General features: G+C 40.5%; 1 protein-coding gene and 1 pseudogene across 1 annotated transcript in view; one reads left to right on the forward strand and one right to left on the reverse strand.

Moving 5' to 3' along the window:
* TSPAN5 (tetraspanin 5) overlaps nucleotides 1–26,807 on the reverse strand; it is a 161,476-nt gene that overhangs the window by 122,252 nt on the left and 12,417 nt on the right. The gene's annotated exons all lie outside the window — the stretch shown is intronic.
* On the forward strand, nucleotides 1,770–2,072 carry LOC117022450 (10 kDa heat shock protein, mitochondrial-like; annotated as a pseudogene).

A 26,807-nucleotide genomic window follows, 5' to 3' on the forward strand; every position in this document is an offset into this window, starting at 1 on the left:
CCTCACTCCTCCAACTTCACCACAGCCTCTGCCACCGTCAGTGGTTACACAAGGAGGAACCAATAACAGCCTCCTGAAACCAAAAATTTGGAGTTCTCATGGGTGACCTTAGAGAGTACCCCCGCCCCCCAGTTCATGCTGACCCTGTCCAGAGTCAGGGGAGCCTAAATCAAACACCCTGAAACAAACACCTCCATGCATTCTGTCTGGTGGCATTAGCTATGGTAGATGTTAGAAAAATGCAGGAAAAAATACATTCAATATTCTAAAGTCTTAGAATTTTGAACCATTTCTCCATTTCAATTTATACTTATTTATTCTTTAATGACATTTTTCAAAGCATAAGCCACAGTATTAAACATAATGTAGAAACAATCACACTAATAATATACTGTATTCCAGACCTAAAGCAGCATGAACTTATTTTCCAATTAAGAGCAAACCCAGAATAAGATCGAGCCTTCTTTGAAAGCTGTTCCTATATTACTGCATTTAAATTCCAAGTAAACCTCGAGCAATTACAGTTGTATAACAGTCATCATAACTAACATCGATTGAGCATTCACCAGGTGTCAAACTGTACTAAGATCTTTATATGTAAGATCTCACTAAAATTTTCTAACAGCTCTATTATCATCTCCCCCCTTTTTAAGTGAGAGAGGCATATGGAAGGTAACTTGCCTAGAGTCACAACAATAAAAAGGGGCAGGGCCAAGGTTCAAACCAAGGTCCATGTGACTCCAAAGCTGGTGTTTAACATTTCCCAACGCTGCCTTGGGGGGAAGGGTCTTCAGTGAGTAGAAGCAAAAACTACAACTGCATTTTAATTTATTGAACCACATCCCTCCGCATTTTAAGAGGTTCTGTATAAATGACTGCCCTGAAAATTTTACAGGCAAGAAAGGGAAATTAGCACTTATCTACAGAGTCTGTAGCACAGATGTCAAGCAGCTGTGCAGGAGCCAGGGGACAAGTGAACTGTGTGCCTGGCAAGGTCATATGTGCGTCTGTCTCAGACTTGAAATTTTTCAAAGAAAGGAGGAGCCGAAGAAATGGGAGGGAGAATCTCCTTCTAAATTCTGCAGAGTGTTAAAGAAACATGATCGGCCCCACACATCTCTGATACAGTCTGTTAAAAATAAAGAATAAATAAAAAACTGTATCCCTTACTACCTTGCCTTCTACACCTAACAAGCACAGAAATCCATGAGCATACACATAAACCCTATTAATATTAGCCTATTTAACCTTCCATTTTTTCTCTTTATTCTCCTTTGGAGAATTCATTCGGCCAGCACTTGGCTTCACTTATACTTCTTTTGATATGTTTTATTGCAGGCATCAATATGACTTCCTCTTGAGTGGCAGCTCTCAGACAGCTCAAGCAATATCAACAGTCACAAAGCAGCCACAGATTTACGGCTGAACAACTGAAATCTCGAGGATAAAACAATAAAGCCACGGACCAGTGGGCATATTTACTAGTGATCATGCCTGCATCAGTTGCATAAGCTTGTGATGTTTACAACAGAAGCGAATGTCTTGCCATGCTCTACCTTTTCTAATTCTTCACAGTCAACTTTCTTTCCATAGAGTTTCATTCACCAAGCACCTATTATGTGCCAGCCACTGTGTTAGATGCTGGGAATACTACGGTGAGCAAAATAGGCTTATCGTCTAGTTGAATTTATTGTCTAGGCAGAAATTCATCCACTAGTGACACAAAGCAATGAGTGATTAGTAGAATACAAACTGCGGTGGCCAGAGTCATGGTAGGACAGGTATTTAGAAAGTTTCTCCCCCTCTTTCACTGAGTATTAGTTGAAAGGAGTACTGCGGAAACTGTAATCAAAGAAGGCATTATGCTTCCAGAAAAATCTCAAGGAAAAGTACTGCAAACAACGGTAGATGTTGGATCAGGGTTTAAAGGAAAGGGTGGAGAGATTCAACCAGTTAGCATGAAAGTTGAAAATAGAGTTCTTTTTCCAGAATATTGAGGCACTAAAGTAGTTCTAGATGACAAGGATTCTTTATTTAGAGATGGGGACATTCCTGGAAAGTATGTAGACTGAAATAAATCACCATTAAAATGGCATTGTGTAAAGCTACCCATCCCACTGATATTCTGCAATCTCATCATGTAAATCATTTCCATGTCTATCTTTTGTAATAAACTAATGATACCAAAAAGAAAAAAAAAAAAAAAACCAAACAAACGAAAAAAAAAACAACGGAATGAGTGATTTACAAAGGGGCTCCATGAGGGAACACAGATGGATGAGCATTGTGGCAGTTTATAAACATCGCTGCAAGTTCTAAAACTGCTCCCACTGAGGGGTAAGCTCTGTGTCCCCTCCTTGTGAATCTGGGTTGGCTATAACAGCTTCAACCATCATATTGGGGGGGAATGATGCCATGTGACTTCCAAAGCTACGTCGTAAGAGCCACGGAGTTTCTTGCTTCTTTTTGTTTGCTGGAATACTCACTCTTAGAGAGGACCAGCCCTGTAAGAAGTCTGACGAGCTCGAGGCCACCCCCACGCTAAGCCTCCACCCTCCTATGAGCCTCATGAAGGCCCCACGGGTAAGAACTCTGGTCCACGGTCCCAGATGAACTTGGTTTTGAGTCAGCCCAGTCCAGGCACCAGACAGTGAGTGTAGATGCTCCCACATGACTCCAGCCCCAAGCTGTTCCAATCGTCCCAGCTGAGGCTCCACACATCATAGAGGAGACACAAGTCATCTTCCATGTGTCTGAATTCCTGCCCCACAGAATCCAGGTGCATAAGAGAATGGATGTTGCTTAACATTAGGAAGTTGTGGAGTGCTTTGTTGTACAGCAGTCGATAACATATGATAAAAGAGGCTGTCTTATACTGGGAAGTCATGCAAGCACTCTCCATGAAAGTAATTTTGGAGCTGAGACCTGAAGGGTGAAAGGCTTCCTACAAAAAAAAGAAATAAAAGTTCGTTGCAGGCACAGGCCCTGCGGTCAGCAAGAGCGTGACTGGTACCAGAAGCAGGTCAGCTGGCCAGAGCACAGAAAGAGAGAAAGACTGGCGAGGGCGGTAGGCTGGGGCCAGACCATGTTCAGGGCTTTGGTCTGTAACTTGAGAACAGTTAGAAGTTCTTGGAGGGTTGTTTTATGATTTGGGTTTTTTTTTTTAATTTAGATAAAATTCACACACCATAAAAGTCATTGTTATGGGTTGAATTATATACTTCAAAAATTCATGTGACATCAAAACCAGGACCTCAAAATGTAAGCTTATTTGGAAAGTGGGTTATTGCAGGTATAATTAGTTACAATGAAGTGATTAAGGTAGGCTCTAATCAAATAGGACTGTGTCCATATAAAAAGGGGAAGTCTGGACGCAGACATGCACAATGTCATGTGAAGAGAAAGGCAGAGATTCGGGGGATGGGTCTATGAGCCAAGGAATGCCAGAGATTACCAGCAAACCACCAAAACCTAGGGGAGACATGGAACAGAATCTCCCTCACTGCCCTCAGAGGAAACCTGCTCTGCCAACACCTAGATCTCAGATTTGTGGCCTCCAGAGCTGTGAGACAAAAATTATCTGCTTTTTACATCACTCAATTTGTGGTCCCAGCAACCCTGGGAAACTAATAGTTACCATTTTTAAACATACAGTTCAGTGCTTTTAGTATCTTCAAAATACACTACAGTAATAACCACTCTCTAATTCTAGAACACTTTCATATCCCAAAAGGAAATACCGTTCCCTTTCCGCCGCCCCCCCCCAGCCCTGGCAACCATTAATCTGCTTTCTGTTGCTATGGATTTGCCTGTTCTGGACATGGCATATAAATGGCATCATACAATATGTGGCCTTTTGTGTCCTGCTTCCTTCACTTTGCATAATATTGTCAAGGTGCATCCATGTTGTAGCATGTTTCAGTACTCCATTTCTCTACATAGCTGAATATTCCATTGTATGTGTATGCCACATTTTACTTATCCATTCATCAACAGATGGACATTTGAGTTGTTTCCAAATTTTGGGTATTATGAATAATGTTGCTATTGAACATTCCTGTACATATTTTATATAGACACCTGTTTTCAATTCTCCTGGGCAAGTACCTGGGGGTAGAATTGCTGGGCCATGTGGTTAACTCTATATATAACTTTCTGAGGAACCACCAAAGTGTTTCCCACAGCGGCTGTACCATTTTCATTCCCCCCAGCAATGTCTGAGGATTCCCTGGGAAGTTTCAAGCAAATGGGGAAACATCAGAATTGGGCTTTAAAAAAAAGAATAGGAACCAGCCTTTGTGAAAGAACGTAAGTTAGTTTTGTACCAATGGGTTTGACATGCTTTTTAAAACATTCAAGTGGAAATGTCAGGTAGGAGAGGCTTGGAAAAGAGGTCAATAGGCTCAGGATCAAAATTTGAGACTCAGCAACCATGGTATGGATGAGATTCTGTAAGAGAAAGTATAGAGTATTAAAAAAGACAGCTTGGTCAGAACTTCTAGGAGCTCCAAATAAATGGTGGAGTAGAGGAAAATGAGTCTGTACAAAGGAGCCTGATAAATAGAGTATACCAAAATCACAAAATTGGTAGAATAAGAAAGAGAAAGGTGACTGAGCAAAGACAAAAGAGATTCACCAAAATGTAATAAGAGAAAAATCTAAAAAAGGTCTAAATTCTGACACATTAACAAAGAAGATACACACTATTTTATTTTTCTATATATTTCCTTGCTTTTTTTTCCTTTTCTTTTTTTTTTTTTGGAAGGGGGTGAAGAATGGTTTTAGTTCTCTCCGTCTTATGTGTAAGAGGTTAAACTACTTGATCTTTTATCAGAACTGGTGAATAAATGCTTTTCAGTCTGGACATCAAACCTATCTGACTTAAAATAGGCCTCCCATAAAGGGGCTGTGTGGACGAATCTGGTTATGTACTTAACAAGTTCCTATTGTTTCATCAAAGTGTCTGAAAGCTCAGGAAGACAGTTGGACACCACTTCAAAGTATCACTAAGAAATCAACAGCAATTAAAGCATTCCCCTACACACCCTCCCCGCCGATGACAAGCAGCTATTTAATTACAGAGGCAAATCAAAGATGAGAATCCTAAGAATAAACCTATAAACCACATCCCTTGTCCCACGTCAAAATTATAGTTTAGATTACTTTGTTCCTCAAAAGCCATAGTTCCAGAAGATTAGAAAACTTTCTTTACATATCAATCAAGAGTGTAGATAATCCTTTCAGGCCTACATTGCAAGGAATTGAATTTTAACTTTGTAATTATGTGAACAAAGGACTCTTGCGGTTAAATACACAGTGCCTTTAGAAGAGCCTAAGAACCAGTCTGGCTCAGGCCTTGGTCTCCTCCTGGATACAGATCTGTGCCCCTGCACTTTGTTAGCAGACTCCTTTGATGACCGACCATAGTAACACAAAATCGGGAAATGTAAAATTGCATTACACTCAATTACTTTATTTGAATAAAACACAGACACAAAATACCACATTCACTCTATGTCCACATCCTTTGAAAGCTTTTATATTACCAATTGACAGAAGAGGTGCCCTCCCAGAGTAAGTTTGGAAATAAGATATTTAAGGTAAGTCTATGTCAGGCAGAAATCCAATTGATATTAGAACCCTGAAAGATATCTTCTTTTGCTTTATATGAAACTTATGAAATTGGTTCCAATTATATTAGCAAACGGAATCTCATTGGAAAAAGGAATAAAATCATTGTATGAGCCGTACACAGTCAGCGACATATGCTGGTATTTGTGCCCGGTATATGACATATACGTTATTCGAAAGGTATTATCAACCGTGTTTGACAAAGGTTGTGGGGTGCAGAAGCTCCAAATCTTGGCTCTATGACACAGAATTGAAACACAAACCTTTTTTTGTTTGTTTTAAACCACAATGCTAGGACTGCCTCTACAACACTATGCCTTCCCCGACCTGTTGTAGGGATCATTGCTAACTACAGATGTAAGTGTTGGATAGCAATGAGAAAATAAAGTCAAAAATGAAAGACGGTGATCTACCAGAGGAAAGAAATAATTACTTAGTACTTACTTAATAAGTAATATTTTATGACTAAGTTCTACAAGAAGTTGTTATTTGAGTTAATTTAGTTTTTTGTTGTTGATGAGGAGGTATAAAAATTTTAGATATGGGGAGTAAGATTGTTTTTTCAGATATAGGGAGTAATAAAACAGCAGATGTCAAATAAAACACAGTTCCCCACAGTGCATAAGGAAGAGTCCTCTCAAAGCCCCTGGTTCAGAGAATCAGTTTGACGACAGTACTTGGAGAGACTACAAGAGCAGTAACTAATGCTAATTAGAAGTTAATGGGGTAGAGCCAAACACATTAACTTATTAATTCTCACCACAAGACCCTGAAGCAAGTATGAGCATCCCTTTTTTATGGAGGAAAAAAACCAATGTTACATAAGTGATGGCGACCGACTTCCGGAAAATGTTGGTCATAAATACAAAGGACAAACACTACACTGAAGACTTTAAATTCCTCATATACACCGAGGCATAACTGAACATATTTTTAGCCACAACCAATAACGATACTCATCCCAAAACAACAATCATTGAAAATTTGTACTCCAGAAGGCAAAACATGATTTGAAAGCACTGAAATTAATCATGATAACAACAATAATAATAACAACAGGAGGGGGCGGAGGAGAAAAAGCTAACTGTCGAGGGCTTACAATACGCCAGACCCCATTCTAAGTATGTATGAGCATTTTAACTCTCAATCCTCACAATGAGCTGGTGAGCTGAGTAAGGAAAGACTTACTAGTTCCCTCCTGTGTGGAAACAGGCGTGTGAGGTGCCCGGAGTCACACTGAGAGTTCAGAGCGGGATTCGGAGTCAGTCTGGCTGCAATGGCCGTGCTCTTGATCACCACATTATGTGGTTAAACAAGGCACAACTTGTTTTCATGTTCAACCCAAGATTACCCATGAAAGATTAAACTTACTTCACACCAAGGAGAAGAAACAAATGTCCCTTAAGGCTCTGAACTTTACACTGTTTCCAAGGCTCCTGCTGACACACGTCCCGTGGACCTCTAGTGCAATAAAATGCCAAGCCAGATCTGGTCCACTCCAGCTCTAAAATATTCACTTGTACCTAAAATACTGATTTGTATCTAAAACACTCATTTGTATCTTTAATGGCTTCATCCAATCTACTCCCTGAATCCAATTTCCTCTTGAATACATTTAATAGCATCTTTGTGAATGAATCCTACTAGAAGCATTTATTCAGTCCTTCTGAAATCACACATTTAGAGGCAGGAAAACAGCATGTCGGAGTATTATGTTCATTTCATAAAATGCACATCTTCTCTTTAAAAAATAGCTTTGCCTAGTTGGAGATCTAGGTACAAGATAAGTTGTAAAAGGAAATTTATACAACCACAGACATCTTTTTTTAAATTAATATGTTTACAAGAAATAAAGCACTAAGAGTAGCAACACTTCATATCTAAGTATCTCTAAAGGATTTCCCATACACCAATTATTCACTCATTCCAAAATCACTTGTTACTGTATTTATCAGCTTGTGGTTCAAGGACCATCCACATGAGAATCACCTGGGGGTGGCTGTTAACAATACAGGTGAGACCTAATGAACCCTCGTTTCTAGCGAAGAGATCTGCATCACTTACAAATAGCCCAGGTAAGTCTTGTGTAACGTATCATAAAGGCTGGAAAACACCGAGCCCCTTCAATGTGCTATATAGGACAAACTGTGCAAAGAGCTTATCACAGCCCCTTCATCAGTCTCCCTGCTTCTACTTCTCCCTGTACCTACACACCTGCTATTCTCTACACAACAGAGGGTTCCTTTTTCAAGCACAAGTCAGATCACATCAATTCTCTGGTCAAAACTCTCCCAGGGCTTCTCATGCCCCTCCATGGTCACAAGCCTGGAATCATCTCACCCTTCACTTTTCCTACCCCTCTCCCCTCCCATCTGCTCCAATCCCACGCTGCCTTCTCCCACACCTGGCCGCCTAAGACAGAACCTCAGCTCCCTAGAGGCTCCCTCTGCCCCAATTGCTGTCCTGCAGATACCTGCATGGCCTGTTACCACACTTCCTTGGGAGCCTTGCTCCATAATCACCTTTATGGGAGGACTTCCCTGACTGACCTATCAAGGATACGCCCCCTCTCCTCTCTGCCTGATTTTATCCTCTTCAGCACCTATCACTATCTGACATACTTGCTAGTTCACTTACTTATCTTATTAGTGGTCTGTTATCCTTCACTAAAATGTATTCTTCATAAAAGCAGGGAATTTTTTTTTTTGTCAATCTGCTTTGTTGTTGTTTTTTTTAACTTTTTTAAATTTTATTTTACGTGTTTTTCCGGGAGCCATCAGCTCCAAGTCAACTAATTGTTTCAATCTAGTGGTGGAGGGCGCAGCTCACAGTGGCCCATGTGGTGATCGAACCAGCAACCTTGTCGTTAAGAGCATCATGTTCTAACCAACTGAGCTAACCAGCCGCTCCTGTTTTGTTCTTAAATGTATCCCACTTTGCACCCAGAAGTCAACAAGTATTCACTGAATGAATGAGTAAGTGAATGAATGAATATAAAGGTATTAATAGAGTGATGTAGAAATCTGCAGGAGAGCACAACCAATTCCCAGCTCTCCTCACAGAAGGTAACACAAGCTGGGTTTTGAAGAACAAATAGAAAACACCCTCTAAGAAAAGGATGTTCTACATAAAAGCTGGCCTATAATCTTCAAAAATGTTAATGTCATGAAAGACAAGGAAAGAGCAACTCTCCCAGATTGAAGGAGCCTAAAAAGACGTGACAACTGGGTGTGACGCAAGCTTCTGAACTGGATCCTTCTGCCATATTGGGATAACTGGAGAAACTTGAATGGAGTCTTTCAGTAAAGGTATATAGTTCTTTTGAATATGCTTACAACTTTCCTATAAGTTTGAAATTGCTTCAAAAGAAGGGGAAAAAAAAGAGGAGGCTAGGAAAACATAAAAGGAACCAGAATTATATGAGAAGATCATGCATTAAATAATCTGTAAGTGAAATGCTCAGTGAATAACATAAGGAGGAAAAGGACTATTTCTTTCAAATATTTCTCTCCTCCTTGCTGCCCCACTCCTCCAAGAATAACTTTGGGCCTATATCATCTTGCCTTGGAATCAGCCCAAATAAGGTCATTTTTCATTAAGTGTAACACAAATAAGCCCCCCAGATTATGGTGGAAACACAGTGTAGCAGAACATCTACCTGTACAAATTCTGCAATAAATAACATCTCTATTCTCTCTACAGAGTATAAGCTAGATCCTCATGTAACTGATATAACTCAAAACATACTTTTTACATAAAAATAATGATGAGGCTGAAAATAGAAAAAGTAAACCTTTTACTGGATTGCTGTTGTGAGCCAAAGGGAATGATTAAATATAAACAAGAAAGAAAGAAAGAAAGAAAGAAAGAAAGAAGAAAGAAAGAAAGAAAGAAGAAAGAAAGAAAGAAAGAAGAAAGAAAGAAAGAAAGAAAGAAGGGAGGGAGGGAGGGAGGGAGGGAGGGAGGGAGGAGGAGGGAGAAGAGAGAGAAAAGAAAGAAAAAGAAAGAAAGAAAGAAAGAAAGAAAGAAAGAAAGAAGAAAGAAAGAAAGAAAGAAAGAAAGAAAGAAAGAAAGAAAGAAAGACAGCAATAGCACTGAGATATAAAGAAACAGATTGACATAGATTTTTTTTAAAACTGGAAGCTATAGGCAACATGCCTGGAATTTAGATGCCAGTATCAAGAGCTGAACCCGCCTCCCGGCATCTGCAACTCCTCTGACAGGACCAATCTCATTACAACAACTATCACAGCCATAACAATCTCTGAGAAACCCAAAATGTGCCTAGCTAATGACCTCCTCAGCTCAAGCGGCATACAATATCTAACAGCGCCCTCCATTTTAGACATAGAAGTACAAACATACAGAACTAATACACTGAGTGTTTACTCACTGTATCCAAGGACTCATCCAAAGTCCCCTGAAAGTCCCTGATTTTCCATAATAAGAAAGAAGGCGGGGGGTGGGGGTGGGGATTAGCTTACATACAAATTTCAGGGATAGACCTACGAGAACTGTACAAGCAAAATGTCAACAGGCAAAGGAGAGCAGGAGTTAATGCCCCAGCAGGGGAGTCAATGGATGGACACGGAGCTCCTTCTAAGTCCACTACTCTTCTGTGTGTGGGGGGGGGGCCGGGGGCGGGGGGCGGGGGTCCGCCACACTTTCTGGTATTGGTTTGTTTTAACTTGAATTTCCCTCCAAAGCACCGAGCTGAGAAATTCCTCATTTAAAATATATGGAGTCCCAACTTCTGGAAAATGGTTAGATCTGGCAACATAAGTACATATTCTCTGCCCAACCGTCAGGGGAAGGAAAGCAGCTCCCCCTACACGGGGCAGAAGCACGGCTGACCCTTTAGCACACTCCCCATGGCTCCCTACCACATTCACACCTCTGACCCTCAGTGGCTTGGTGTTATGCCTGGTCCCTCCAAGCACAGGAATCTACAACCCCAACTTTAAAAACCAACAACAAAACACCCAACTTGCTAGGATACCAAAACTGAGATGTTATCTTATACATTCTGCTCTGACAAGACTTCAGAGAGAAAGCGTAAGTTGATATAATTACGTATAAATTACATTCACATTTTTCCAAAGCCATTCTCACAAGCATCAGTGGCAAGGAGGCAACGTTTGTCATTTTTTAACTGAAACCACTTTGCTTGGAAAACAGGAATGCTTTGAAAGTCTCTTAACTTATCAAAATGTGAAGTTATTTGTTTTAGACGGCCTCTAAAGGAGTTCAAAACTAACCATCATAGTTATGTATAATTTACCACAATTTAAAAAACAAAAGAAAACTACTATAAACACACATACTGTAATGGAAACAAATAATAGAACTGCACTATACTGTCAGAAGAATGACTATTGAAACTTCTTTCTGAATATTTCGAAATCTCCCAGTTGCATACTCTATTGTATGTAACTGGAATACCTTCAGTCGCAGGGGGATTGTTTGTGGGCACCTGACCAAGCCCGGGAACCAGGCACACACCTGTCTGGGCCTAACTGTGTTCCTCATCCATGCAATGTGATGAAGAATGGTGCAGACACCTCAGACAGGATCACTGGGAGGACTGAATGAGTGAACACACACAAGCTGCGCGTACAACAGTGCCTAGAACATTGTAAGTGCCACATAAGAATTAAAAAGAAGCAATTGCTGTTGTCCAGCCTTGTATGACGTGATGTACCGACCTAAATTGCCAATAGGTTACATGTTTCTGTGGGAAGCATCCTCATCTCTGTTCTGCATGCAGAGTGAAACACTGTCTTACAGTTTTCTACCCAAAGCACATTCCATTATTATCAATTTTAGTTGCTGCCAAATCTCAGAACTCATTAATAAAAGTGGTGATTTCTCAAATGGTTTATGGTCAACCACTCCAAGTACTCAATAGAAAAGAATTAGCTCTAAGTCAGTATCCAAGAGATAGAGATTTATCAAAATACTTACCAAGTTTAAAGAATAAAATCTTCACTGCAGTAAAAAATGCCACATTCAAAAAAAACCCAATGCAGGAAAAGACAAGCATTATTCCAAAAGGTAGAGCCTTTTAGTGAATGAATGAATAAGTGAATGAACATCAAATCGGTGACACGCTGCTGACCACAAACTTGTGCTTTCGTTAAAAAATAAACAAAAAAACACACTCTGCTTATACTTACTGAAGAATTACTGACGAATTGCCTTGTCTTACTTACAGAGCCAGGTAATAATGACATATAAATATACTCAACTAGCCTTCCCTAAATGCTTGCTATATGCACTGACTGCATTGGCACTTGATGTGGAAAGGATGGTCCCTGCCCTCACTGAATATGAAATCTAGTTGGGGAAAAAAACTAACAGAGATAAACTTAGTGGTAACCTCTGAGTATCAATTATACAAGTTCAATGAAAGGCACACCGGGAGTAGGCTGCAAGCGCCCTCAGCGTCAACGGGGATGGATAAAGACAAAGGAGTAGGACCCAGAGAAACAACACCGGAGGGACCATAATATACGAAGCTGCACGTGTAACATAAGGCTCAGCTCTGCATCCCAGCACGTTGGATGGGGTGGTCGTTGTGGTGGGAGAAAAATACAACAGGTGTTGCTCGGCTCAGCAAATCCCAAAACCTCCTCAAAACGCACAGCAACATGGCCTGTCCTAAAGCATCCTGTGACCACTCCACCCTCAGGCTTACACAGCACTTCCCTTTTACGTGCATATGTCTTTCTTCTTTGGGACTGAGAGATCCCGAAATCCACGAATGGTCTGAAACCATGTTGTACTGTGGTCTCAGGTGGAAACACTCAGCAAACCTCCCTGGATTAAATGAGCCATGGAGAGGATCCCTGAGCCAAGGAAAGGGTTCGATAAATACAGCCAGAGAACTGAGTCTGTGTGCACAACTAGAAAAGGTGGAACCCCAGAATCCAACGCCCAGCTTCCCGACACATCACGTTCCCAGCAGGAAGAGAGCCTCGGTCCTCAAGGAATTTAGCGTCCACTTAGATTACACAGCGTTCTGAGAAAGCATTTGAAGTGCTCTTTTGAGACAGTCACTTATTTATTACTGGCAATGTGAAGACATCCTCCCCTTAAAGTGAGGTGTAGTGAATTTTACAGGCTAAGGACTTCAAGATGACATTCCAATGGCGCTGGGCACCAAAGTGAACCAGAGTTCACTGGGTCACACCAACGAAGGGAATTAACCCACTCAGAAAAAACTCAAGACGCTCCCTCTTTTGCTCACTGGCTGAGAAACTGCCATCTGGAAGGCTTAGCAGATGAAAGGCATTATCATGATTCTGCTGGAATATTTCTGGTAGGCAGAGCATACAAGATGCCAGAACTTAAAAAAATAAAATAAAAATAAAAAATCACATAATTCTCATTACCTCATTTCACCTTTCTTTCCAGCCAATCCAAATTCGGCCTGTTGTAGATACTGAACTATCAAATAGAGAAACCTTGCAAATGCTTTGCTGAATCGTTCGACAAGCAAAATCTGCACGAGGCCAGCACATCCCCCGTGTCCTAATGCTCTGGTCTGAGCCAACTGGGCACCCCTCTCACACAACCTTCAAACCAAAAGATGGCAGAAAAGCAAGGAAGGCTGTATCCCATTTCCCCGAGTCCATCCCCGGACTCCCATTAGGGCCCCTTCAGAGGGCGTGTGGCCTTAAAGTACATTTTCCATCCCTGCCTCCAGGTGGGTGTGCCTGTATCTATGAAATGAACACACCCACACTCGGGCAGAGGCAGCACTCTGTGTTTCTGTTGCTTATTTTGTTTTCTGCCAGCTCTCATGGCTGCAAAGCCCGCATGAAGGAATCCACCACTTCAAGGCTCAGCCGAACCACTGCACAGAAGCCGGGCCTGAGAAGGCCTTTGTACTGTTGTTGTTTTGAGACCTCAGGCTATGGATTCTGATAAAAATTACCTTCAGAGGAGGGCGACATAAAACCCTTTAACCCCTGGAGGGACCCAGCAATTTGAAAGTGTCTGGCAAAGCATGTACTTGCTCCATTCTTCAGAGTCTTCCCTGAGGCAGGCACAAGTCGGCTCCAAGTCAGAGAAGGAAACAGTCTCTGGGGGCCTGGCCCAGAACAGACCGTAGAGGCCAAAGCCCCATACAGCTTTTTAGATTTTATTTTTTCCTTAACGCGACAATATCACTTGACACTGTCCACACACCTTGGAGTCTACAGGTGGGCAGGAAAATTGAAGCACAGATGATCTCTGTGCTTCCACAAGATGCCACGCGCCACCCCCCAGCCCCCCAAAAAAGAAAACACTGCTGACTGGAGACCAGCTCACCCCAGAATGAGGACAGCAAGAACTGTGTTTGCTGGCCAAACAAAATGGGATAGCATCCTCAACACCTTCCAATCAAAGTTTGTCAGCCTCTGACTAGAAGTACCTACCCTCTGCCACCCTGTGTGTATTTTCCATTTCTGTAATGGCCTTAATGCCTCCCACTCTCATATTCTAAAAGCCCATGTGCACAGGGAATGTTACTACCTCTTCAAAATGTTAAAAACATGCACGCCTGTATATGCTGTCAGAGTTTCAAGAACATAAATTATCTTCAGCCAGAATCAGAATTTAGCAACAGCCCCCTCCCACTCCCGCCCTGCGCTGGGCTCCTTGCTCTAGGAACCTGATAACAGAACCCTTTACCTGAGTGATTTCACATTCTGGAGATCGTTTATATAGGTGCACTACCGTGTTTCCCCAAAAATAAGACTTAGCTGGACAATCAGTTGTCTGGCTAGGTCTTATTTTTGGGGAAACATGGTATAAACAATGTCATGCAAAATGAATAACTTTCAAAGTGAAAGAGGACAATTATTAATCATTACATGGAGGCTACAGGTGTCAACCAATTGTCACTGAAAACCAAGACCTATTGAGCACTTTAAAGGCCCTATCCTGGGGGCCTTTCAATGAGGTGACCATCAATGTCACATTAAATGATTAGCCCCACCCTCTTGAAGCTGAGAGTAGTGTAGGATACAGACAATCAAATAATCACCCAAAAAGTAAAAATGATCTAACTTAATTTTGATGGGTGCTCGGAAGGGAAAGTTTTGGGTGGTATGACACAGCTTAACCTAATTTGGGGGGATCCCAAGTGTGCTGGGAATAACGTGTAAAGGCTCTGAAGTAGAAAGAATTCAGGAAGAAAAGAAAAGGTAATAGAGATGGAGTGTGGGAGGCGGAAGAGATGGAGGCGGTAAGGAGGCTAAGTGAGCACTGAAGGAGGAAAAGAAGACAGGGAGTATTTTAGGCTACACCAATGATAGCAGGAAGCCATGGAGGCCACTCTTAGCATGGGAATATCATGATCAGACAGAAGTAGGACAGGAGGATTCTGGCACAGGATAAAAAGTGGACCATAGGGAGGAAAGCAGGAGGCAGAGAAACAGCAGGAGGCCAGTGCAGTCAGGCGGATGCAGGTTCAGATCAGGGCAACTGTTGTGCAGATGGACTAATGACAGCAGGTGTGAAAGAGATTAAGAGTTGACATCCAAATACCTTGGTGATGGGTGAGAAGGTTGCCAAGTTTCTGGCTAAGCCAGAAAAAAAGGGCCTGAACATAGACAGCAAAGCCAGTTCCTTATACAACCCTAAGCTGCCCTAGGGTTGCCTTGCAATATTCACACAGCCTCAAAAAATCCATCACATAATGTTAAAATGAAATACAAATGTTAAAACTACCCAACCACATTTTTTCCTCACCCACAAATCAATGAATCTTTCAACAATCTAAACAAGACAGATTCACCCAAACAAGTCAATATTCTCAGTGTTTGCTGTGACCTCTTTAATTACGTCACCCAATAATACAATTGAAGTTATTAGAATTCTGATTGACACAGAAAGTTTGCTTTTATTTTTAGAGATGTTCAAATCTCAAATCCTTTCTAGGTTTGCTCTGTAAAACTCTGTAAAATTACACATGGTTCCTATTTATTTCTCCACTTCAATGAACACTTTTGTTTATAAACAGAGTTAAAAATATTTGATAGTCACCCTTTGCGAGAATCTGATAAATGGAAAGGAATCATTTAGGTTACAATGGCTACTCTACCCCGTACAACTACCCCCAAAAGATTGGGTTTTCATGAAATATATCACAAATAGACCAGTGTCCAGCCTCTTCAATAATGTCAAGCCAAGAAATCCTATGCAGTTAAATAAAAATGATCACAGTAAAAATTAATAACAACTTATATTCGGCTCGTACCCTCCAGTTTGCAAAATTTTGACTTTTTCAGTGAACTTGATAGCACAAACAGGCAAATACACACTCCAGTATCACGATTTGTCACCAGGGCTCAATTGGTAGGGAGTGACAGAGCTCCTCTGTATTGCCATCTCTATGACAGATAAGTACAAAGCATTCTTTCCTTACCACAAGCCAACAAAGGAAAACTCTGGGACTAAAGTCTGGATTACAGGTATATAAAGTTTACAGGTATATACAAGAGTGTCATGTCCCAGAGTTTCTAGAGAAGTTTCCATATGAAATATTAAAACACTACCAACTGACACGCATATATATGTATGTTCCCCTTTTTTGAGTAATTGTATTTGCAATAAAAAAAATTCATTAAATGTGGCTTGATTTATATGTTATTATAAAATATTTGATATAAAAGAAGCCCATAAATAAGGGGGGAAATCCTTTGTTAGGCTCTTTGTCCCAATTTGAATTTTTGAAAATCACCACCACTTTATCTTACCAGACATATCCTAACTCATTCAAAAAAGGGTCCTAGAAAGTATCCAGGAAACACAAAGGAGGAATCCGTGGCTCTGAGAGGAAAGATACCATCCTGGGCACACAAAATGGTGTCAGAGATACATCTCTATAAATGAAGACCAGAATAGAGGTGGTGAGAATTAGGTGAAGAGAATTAAAGGGATTATAAACTCAAGTAGAAGGGCAGGTGGGAGAAGACACAAAAGATGCCCGTTCTTTGGAAAGCCTTCTAGGGTTGAACTAAAATGGATCACAGAAGTCAGTAAGATATGCTACATCCTCCACAGCCAGATTTGCTAACATTTCAGAGAGAAAGATGAAAGAGACGGACAGAGAAGCACAAGCAGAGAGAAAGCCACATATAACAGGCATTTCTTTTCTATCCCCCAAATCTCTGTCAGCCCCCTGCTCCTGTACTAGCACATCTTTCCACATGAGATAAGGGGGAAAAAATTAGTTCATGCTTTACAGTTAACCAAGCGCTCTCACAATTTCTTATTTAGTCATTCATGCATTCAAAACAATTTATGGAATGCCTCCTAGGAGCTGGGACCTGCCAAGACCTGGGATGAAACGCCATGAAGGTTCTGTCCCCCAGGACCAAGGGTTCTTATGACTTTGATTAAATTTACTTTTAAACCCTAGCTCTAGAAATCATAGCCACCACCCCCCTTTTCCCCCTCAGCGACCTAGCCTTTCCCCCAGATAGTCAGCAACCCAAGGCAGCAGAAGACAGTAGCCAAGACCTAACCAATGGTCACAAGGTCCACACCTCTCTGGCAGGCTAAAGATCACATATTGACTTATGTTTCAGTTCCTGAGCCCTATGGAGGAACGACCCCCTGGCTACTTTCCCATGATACCAGACAGAGGGACACCAGAAAAGACCTCAGAACTGTCCTCAAGACCTGAAGAAATGATTTATTACCCTTACCTCACCTCCAACCAATCAGCTCCCAACATGACCCCGAACCCCTAACCCATGGCGTCTTGTGATTTTGCCCTATAGAATCTGTAACTTACATAACATCAGGGAGTTCAGGCTTTTAAGCATTAGCGTCCCGTTCTCCTGGATGGCACCATTCATCAGTAAAATAGCCAGTCTTACTACACTGTAATTCTCGGTGTTTAGTGTTTGTCTCTACTAGCGCTGGGTGGACGAACTCTTTCTAGTCTAACACCAGAACCTCAAAGAACAGGGAAAAATGGGTGCCATAACCAAATCAACACCAAAGAAGGCCACTGTGGCAAGCCCCCTAAGGAGGTGCAACTCCAACAATTGAATCCCTACATGAAGGAGGGATTTATTGACTGATGTCTTTATCTTTTCATCACTGCTTAAAATAGTTCCAATGGTGGACCTAGCTAGACAGAATACAATCCACATGATTTAACAGCTTGTAAAACTCAGGTGAATAGCCAGATTATGTTTTAACCATTTAAATCCACCTTTCATTTATCCTTTAGGAAACAAACAATTTGCTGTGAATCAAAGACTATCAGGTGGAAAATAGAGGACTCCTGAACTTAGGGAACCTGAATATTTTATAATGGAAATTAAATATGCCTACCTCTTTGCTCCACATAGGTATAGCTGGGGAACAGATTATGGATGTGGAAGGTGAGAAACAGGCAAAGTCCCTATAATGGTTTGGCTTTAATCCATCCAAATTAAGAGCCATTTAAGTATTTAAAGCAAAGAAGTGTGACACAATCAGATTTGCCACTTAGGGAAATCTCTCTGCAGTAGAATGGAGAAAATGGAGTACTGAAGAAGAAAGTATTACTTAATGTATGTGAAAAAGGTCGTGACCTGAACAAGGCAGGGGCAGATGGTGGAGAGAATAAGAGAGCACACTGATCAAGTTAAGATTGAACAAGCATTATTGCTTGCAGTACTGCTCAGGTTTGGAGATTTTAACCTACTTAGAAGCTAACACATTAGCCTACCACAGTTTCATGAATGCTGGCAGGAGACATGAAACTCCTGGGTCAGAGACAAAGGGCGGTTTACAACAAAGCAATAGCAGTAGCCACATAATCAGCATGTGCACCAGTTCCCGGAGCAACAATTCCAACAGGACACTGCGAGGAGGATTCACACAGTGAACTGCATTACAAGAGAGGACCCCTGAACTTAGGGAACCCAATTTTTTTTCCCACAGGTATCTATCTTCCAAGGCTTTTCACCGTACAAACGTCCTTGAAAAGGTAGTACAGAACAAAAGCAGCCAGTACCTCAGCTCGCAAGATGTGCAGAAACATGAAAGATCTGTGGAGAACTATTTCCCAACACGTTCACTTTACCTCTGAGGAAATGAAGACACAAAAAGATTAAAATAAGCCAAGGTAACATAGCTAGAAAGTAATGAAGTGGGATTCGCACCCAGACATTATGATGCCAAGTCTCAATATTCCACCATGATGCCAGTGCCTTCCACTATTCAAAACCCTATTGCATAAAACAGCAACTTCTGCCAGGGGAAGAGGGTATGGGAGTGATACAGACTTTCTTGGCTGCTGTCAGCTCACCTCAGAAGGAAACAAGGAAGACACTAGGGGCTGGTAACTCTGCCTATCTATAAGGATAGTAGACATTCTCCTTGGGCTATGTCTCAAAACTCGAATGGTAGAACAGAACTAGGCTGTTGTGGGAAGTAACAGTGACGGCTCTCTGTGTGGTGGGGGAGAATGCCACTCCCAAGTCTTTTGTTAGCCCCTCCCTAAATCCACCCTACAAAAGTGTAAGTGTTATGTGACAATGCATTCAGAATGAATAAAAGTTTACATGTTAATACTCGGCCTTGAGTTCCTAAAATTACTTGCAGAGGTATGCATTAAAATAACTTTCCATATAAAAATTATCTCTATTAATCTGTTTATTTAAACTAGCTAACACTTCACACATATAATTAAAAGAAAGTAAAGGAACTGTATTAAGAAACTGAAAAAATTTGGTTGGCACTCTCTTCGTTTTGATAACAAATACACTGGTTTCAAGAGTCAAAAGCAATTGCAGACAATTACTTCATAAATGAGGGTTAATTACTTTGAACATGAGTGATCCTGCTTCTTCATCCATTAACATAAGCAAACAAATGGTTTACTTGGCTTCAATGGTATAGTAACAGAGCTTCAGCAAAGGCAGGTATTTTGGGCTCCCTGGGCCCGATTAAGAGTAGATCCTGGGATGAGGTTTCTTGGCCCAGTCTGCAAGGTCCTTCGGCACCTGAGCAATCTTTGTCAAACTGAGTAAAGGTTCTCCCTTGGCAGGGAGCTCCACAGCTGCCCATGAGAAGCCCACGCCCTCACAACCACCACCACCACCACCACCACCAGGTTCCTCTTCAAGGGGTGAAAGGCACAGGCAGTACTTATCACAGCAATGTCTGAACCCATTCAACTTAAAAGGATCACCCATTTTATATGCCACTTATTTAAACCTTTGGATGGCTGCCCAATGCACACACAGCTGCCGCACAGCCCAACTCCAGGGAGCATCACACATGTCCCAGGGAGTTGTGTGGTTCACAGCCTGTGCGGCTATATGCGGTGGCAGCCCTTAGGGAGAGGGGGTCACTTCCTCAGATGTATCTCCCTTAAAATCCACTTCCTGATCAATTTGTTTAGTTAATCCATGAATCACGAGACTCCGGCAGTCACCATGGATCTAAATTGATGGCTGCAGGAAGTTAATAATTTTCACATATTATTAAACAAATGAAAAATATTATTTAGAATTTGGTTCTGACTAAATGTCAGTAAGATTCATGTTGGAAACAACAAGAGTGGGTTTCAACATCTTATCTCATATTTGAGATCTGAGAGTCCTCTTTCCATCTAGAATCTTAAAGTCAAGTCTAATTATTCTTCTGATGGGGGAAGGAGCAAACTTTTACAGATACATTACAAAGAAAAATATATATACATTGTTCTGAACAAATGCTCTTACTTGGTGTTCATCAGCAGCATAGCTATTAATTATAAATGCTTCTCTAAATTACCTAAACCATCTTGGAGGTGATCTCAGCATCATTTTCCAATAGGTTGGTTAACTGATTGCTTGAAAACAATTCATTCCGCAAATATCAAAAAAGCAAACAGAAATTCTCTTCCCCTGTTCAATTTCAGCAGGAGCCAGGATGTTTCTGAAACAGGCTCTTCTTGTCCCTTCTTAGCTCTGGCCCATTGCCGTGGCCTGGACTTCCCCACTTCTGTCTCTTCTTTCAGGGCCAGATGTCTGACAATTTCTGTATCTTGCCCCCATCTGTGCCCGCTGGAGCTGCCTAGGCTCCTACCATTCTGTGCTTTCCTCCCACTGCCACCAATAACCCTGGAGCCTGTTGTTCTGCATTCTCCAAATCAACCACTCACAAGTGCCAGTTTTACATCTTACCTAACTCAGGATCTACAATTCTTGGCAAAGATTCCTTGGTTCCCTGGAGACCTACTGGCCAGTGGCAGAGATACGAAGTGCCTGAAAAGCCCTCAGCAGGTCTTAGAAACCTGAGGAGTCACCCACCATCACCTTCCTAGCCACACTATTTGCAGACCCAGGTGATTGTGTTCTGAACAGGACACATCTGAACACATTTAATTTGATATGTATGCACCTTATATACAATACAACTATGTCTGGCCTTGATTAGCTTTTACCCTACTACAAGGTAATAAATTAGCCTGTTACTACAGGCATACCTTGTTTCTTTGTGCTTTGCTTTATTATGCTGCAGTAATATTGTATGTTTTGGAAAATGAAGTAAAGGCCCTCCACCAACAAAAAGATTATGACTCACTTTATTGCAAGACTCAGTTTATTATGATGGTCTGGTACCGGACCCATAATATCTCTGAGGTATGCCTGTGTTTCATGGAAGCTGGCAGAAGATACAAGACTCCTGGGTCAGAGACAAAGGAGTTTATTATTCACAGCACAGCAGGCAGCACAAGCATCATGTTTATGTCAGTTCTCCTGGCCCCCAACGTCCAACTGGGGTGACATTGCGGGGCCCAGATGGAAGCTGCACGTGCTGCTTTCTGTTCGCATCAAGCTGAGAAACCCGTGCTTAGGGAACCTACTGCTTTATACTAAGCAGTGAGATTGTTCTTTGTTCCCAAGAGCGACATCACCTCATCCTTCAAGGTTGCTCGCTGCAATCACAATCCTAAGAAACGGCCCACATAAAGAGCATTCTTGGCACACTCAGCAAGCCACATAGAAGCATCCGAGACCTACGTATGCAGGAGCATCTCCCAACAAACTGCTCAGATTCCTACACTTATTCTAATTATCCTTATGGAGTTCATGGCCCCAGCAACTCCTCCACATGAACTCCCATTACATTCTTCACGTCAGCAATGGCAAAAGCAGCAGCATACGCCCCTCATTGGAAAGGTACTTGGAAACACCCCATAATTTCATTGCTTAGTCCAAGACTATAGTCTGGGACACCAAGTATATCCTTCCCTCAATACAGAGCCCCAACACAGCCTTTGCTTCTCCTTTCTGTTCCATCTCCTCCAACTTTATAAACTTACGTATGTTTAGAAATGCATAAGAAATCAAAAAATGAATGAATAGTGGACAGGAGAGAAGCTGGTCTCAATCTGGGCAAAACTTTAGTTCCAGAAATCTCTGTCCATACAGTCGAAGGAAGAGAAACCATTTATGATAGGTCAGAAAATGAAAAACAATGAGATAAAGCTCCACTTGACAAATGCTCACACTCTGAAAAGCACTAACTTCAGGGAAGGAGGCAGCTTTCTTTTATTTTAACATCAATGATTTTTCAAATCATTTTTACTTTCCATACAGCAAAAAATAATTTTAAATGCCACATTTCCTTAAAGTTCAACAGCCGGGAACACCATTTGTAACAAAAACTTGTAAGCATATAAATATAAATTCAATTAGAAAATCTGTAATTATCATCAGAATAAATTATACATTAATAAATTAAACCTCATAAACATACCTATTTGTGCATAACAAACTTTTGCAGAGGGAACCAGATGGTTGCTAATTTTGTTCCTAAGCTAAGAAAATTCATTTCAACTAACTTACTTCAATAATTATGGGCTGTCTACTATATTTTAGGCATTTTTCTAGGCATATTTATATTATTTTATTGGAACTGTAATCTTCTACATATACTACCATTTAAAAAAAAATAAAACCCAGGTAGGTCGGGTGACCTCAAAGTGACCCTCTAGGCAAGACATGAGAAATGCTGGCATTTGGGATATGGAAACAGAGGGCTGCTCAGGTCATGCCAGGGATGAACATGGTGGACAGCTGCAGCTAAACGTCAGAGGAAATTAGGGGTCAAGAGAAAGGAGAATGGAGCAGCTGCTCTGGCTAGCAAATTCTCAGATAGAGCCAGTTGCCAAAGGAAAGCTTGGAGATATAATCTCCTCCAGTGGGTGAAGGAGAACAGGAAACAAAGCTTGGCATGTGTGAAAAGCTCTATCATACAAAGTCTACTTCTCTGACACAGAAAGTTGAGGTTCCTGGACGTTGACAATACCTTTCCAGGTGATAATGAACCAAAATCCTGCATGTGTCCTGAGCTGTCATCTATTCCACACTTAATTACAGTGTCAGTATTCACTGAACACCCACCCCTCTCAGGCACCATGCTCAGGGCTGTGCATTCATCATCTCATTAAACCCATACAATTTTCCTAGAGGTGGGCACTACTACTACCCATTTTTTGCCCAAAAGGAACAGGGAACAGTTCAGTTTGATGAAGTAATTTTTCATGGTTGCACAACTTAGAAGTGTCAAGGCCAATATCTGAACTTTCCTAGTCTCACTCTTAGTCACCATCTCATATGTTGCAATATTGGATGCCTAGCTTTGGGGCCAGGCTGGGTGGAGGGAGGCAGGAAAGTTAGAAATAAAGAGTGACTGTCCCATTTTTTAAAACAATATCACCTCATACTATCTGGACCTCATCAGTGCAAAACAAACAAAATAAATTCCATGGATAGATGCATTCAGTAATAAAAAATTAAAAAAAAACCCCAAATAGGACATACGTGAATTCATAGATTAAGTTCACCACCACAAAATCTTCAAACACCTAATCGCTTGTTTAAGTGAAATATGAACAATATTCGAGATTACAAAGAATTTCAAATAATACCTATGCCATCAAGCTTAATCTATTCAATATGCAACTTTATGTGCAAATTAATTGGAAGTCTTTGCATTTCTGCTAACTTAAAAGCCACATATGGAATCCATATGAAGCCGGAGTTTTTGAATCTGCTCATTCCAGAGCAGGAGAATAATACATAATAAATAACCTGAATACTTACTCAACATAAGCAAGGTTGATGTTAATCAAAATGACTGCGCCAAAACTGCTTAGTAGAACCAAATGGCGTCAAAGTGCTGGGTCTTGGAAACTTGGGCAATCGTTGTGCACACAGTCTACAGACAGCGCTGGCAAACGCCGGCTTCATCCTGGTTCTCACAAGGCGTAAATGGTAAACAGATGCCTTCTCCATCGTCCTCCCGCAAGACATGAAATCCGCAGGGCCTCCCGTTGTCCTCTCTGCACACTCTCCCCATGAAGCAAGGCCGAGAATGGCTGAGCCCACCGAGATGCTAAGCTCCCAGAACAGCAGCTATTCTCTGTTTTATAAATTGGGGGCTTTGCTTAGAATTTTGCTTGGAGGCAAAAAAGAAAGGATGCCACTACTAAGAGGGTGGGGGAAAGGTGGGAAAGGGAGGTAAAAACTAGAAGGCTAAGTGATTTGTAAGGTCCCTTTCAACATATAAGTCCTAAGATTACATCATCAGGACTGCAAAAGACCATTTAACGGGTAGTTCCAATACACGGGCACTACAACGACCCACAGGAACACTGAATTAAGTATTTGGATTCCTATTTCAAAATAATTTCAACCTGCTGTTCCTTCATCAGCAGGTTAACCTTTTTAAAGAATGAGAAAGAGATTTAGCTTTCCTAAGAGCAAAGAGCCCTGTCCTCTCAATTTGGAATTAAAATCACAGAAAGAAGGGGGGAGAGAAGGGAAATTTTCAATAGGAAGGACACTTATTATTTAAAAACTGCACCTGAAAGGTTCTTAGCACTAATTGATGATCTGCTGCTGCCTCTGGTTAAGATATAGTAATTTCATAGTTCAAAGAGTTTATTTTCTAATCTTCATCTAAGAACAAAAAATACAATAATAGTCTTTCTGTTCTGCTTGTGTCTTAGATACTAAAATTGATCTCCGATTTTTATTTTTAATTTAAAATAAAGTTTCATTTAGTTTGTATATTTATAGTATACTGTGATAAGGAAATTTTACTCTTTTACTGCAAATGAAATGGTTTAGAGGTCAAATGGTCATTTAGGTAGTTTTTCTTTCTCCAAAGAGAGCACATACGTTCTTACCAAAAAAAAAAAAAATCCAAGGATATAGATCAATATATGAAAGATATATAGTGATTATATATATATATATATATGTATATACACATACACACACATACATACATACATACATACATATATATCCTTGAAGGATATACATTGATGATCTATATTTTAAAAATCCAAGAATATATATCAATATTTAAATTGACTATATATGTATTTCACAAAATAGAAAAGCTATTTCAATTTTATTTTTAGTCACCCCAATCCTTTTATTTCTAAAATATTGATTCTGCATTTTTTTAAGATGCATAAAATACTATTTTTGCAACTTTTCTGCTATCGTTTTAATTCCTCACCAGAGATCAACTTTAAAACTCTCAAAGCATACGGTAGAAAGATTAGGGATTATTAAATCTTGCAGACTCGGAAAAAAATTAAAATGTCACATATAATTATATCATCTAGACATTCAGTTTATTCTTTCAAAAACCAACAGATGAAGATATACAAGCTGGTATCAGAAAAACACTATTTTCCCTAGGAGTCCAGTTACAAGATTAAAAAAAGAAATATGAAGTAGCATCTGGGCACCAACAATAAAACAGATGCTCAGAAAGCTCTCAACTACATTTTTTCATCTACCTAAAGGTCATTTAAAGCTAAGGGCCTTTTTTTTGTTTTTGTTTTTCAGTTACTTAACACTATAACTCCTTTAAAAGTACAAGGTTCCTCACTCAAATGCCTAAAGCAGATTTATTGATTTAATTTCTTTTTTGGTTGTGTGAAATTGATGTTTATTTACAAGGTATTTGTTCTATATGTTGAAAACACTTATTCTAAATGTTATCCTGAGGGGGAAATGCCAGTAAAGTCAGAAGAAACACTTAAAAGGTAGTGATAGAAAAGCACATTTTTCATATACAAAGTTTAGTAACTAAGGTTTGTTAAATCCGAATTCTTGTGACTACAATTGAAACTCAAAAATATTTTTTGTCTGTTTGGTTTGGGGTGTTTGTTCACTGCTCTCAGAGCATTTGACCAAAGGTCTCCACTTTTATAATAATTGAACCAAAAGAAAGTATAATTGGGATTGCGGTGTATTTCTTTTCCTTAAAAAGAAAAAAAGATGTATTAATGTTGCTGTATTGTTTTTACAATAGAAAAGCATAAAAAGCCCTATTCTTAAAAAATGCATCTAATAAATGGACTCAATCCAAAGTTGAATAAATATCAATAGTAACTTGAAGGAAGAGGAGACGGAGGAGCAGAGGAAGAAAAAGGCACCGAGATAGGTTTCCTAAGTATTAAAGGTTGGCTTCCTGTTAGCCTGAAATATACTTTTCCAAAGCATTTCCCTTTTTATACCTAAGGTATAGCTACTCACTGGGCCTGGGCTTATCAACTTTTCAGAAATGGAGGATGCCGTTCTTTTTTTCCCTGATAGGAAATACAACCCGGACTAGGCAAAAATTTCAACACATCCTCCCCTCCCCGCACCCCCACTCAAACTTTACCTCTAGAGATTCATCCATCTCACTAATAGGTTTCAGCTTATAAATGCATGCCTTCCTGCAAATTACTTAAAAGCAATGTTCCCCAAAGTGTGATTCCCTGGTGACCTGGGGTGCCAGAAGAGACAATTTTAGAATATAGCATTAAATAACTTTGAATAAAAACGTCATTTCAACTCTCTAAATCCTCTGGTCTAGTCAAGGAGAAAGTCTCCATAGATGCCAGTATGTCGAACACACTGTGTACTTGTTCACCTCCACGGTAACAAAGGAAAATCTGCCTGACTCGGGCCTGCCAGCAGACACCAAGAGCTACCTAGAAGTTAATAAGCCATATTGTTATCATTGTATGCATTTGAATGATGATATTTTTCAAGTTTCCTTTTTAAATGCATGTATTTAAGGTTTAAAAACAGAGTCAATTTAAAAGAAAAGAATAAGTTTGAAATCGTCTAGATCCTTGCAACTCAAAATTGGATCAGTGGACCAGCAGCTTCCTC

Source organism: Rhinolophus ferrumequinum, chromosome 5 (assembly GCF_004115265.2).
Source record: "Rhinolophus ferrumequinum isolate MPI-CBG mRhiFer1 chromosome 5, mRhiFer1_v1.p, whole genome shotgun sequence".
Lineage (NCBI taxonomy): Eukaryota > Metazoa > Chordata > Mammalia > Chiroptera > Rhinolophidae > Rhinolophus > Rhinolophus ferrumequinum.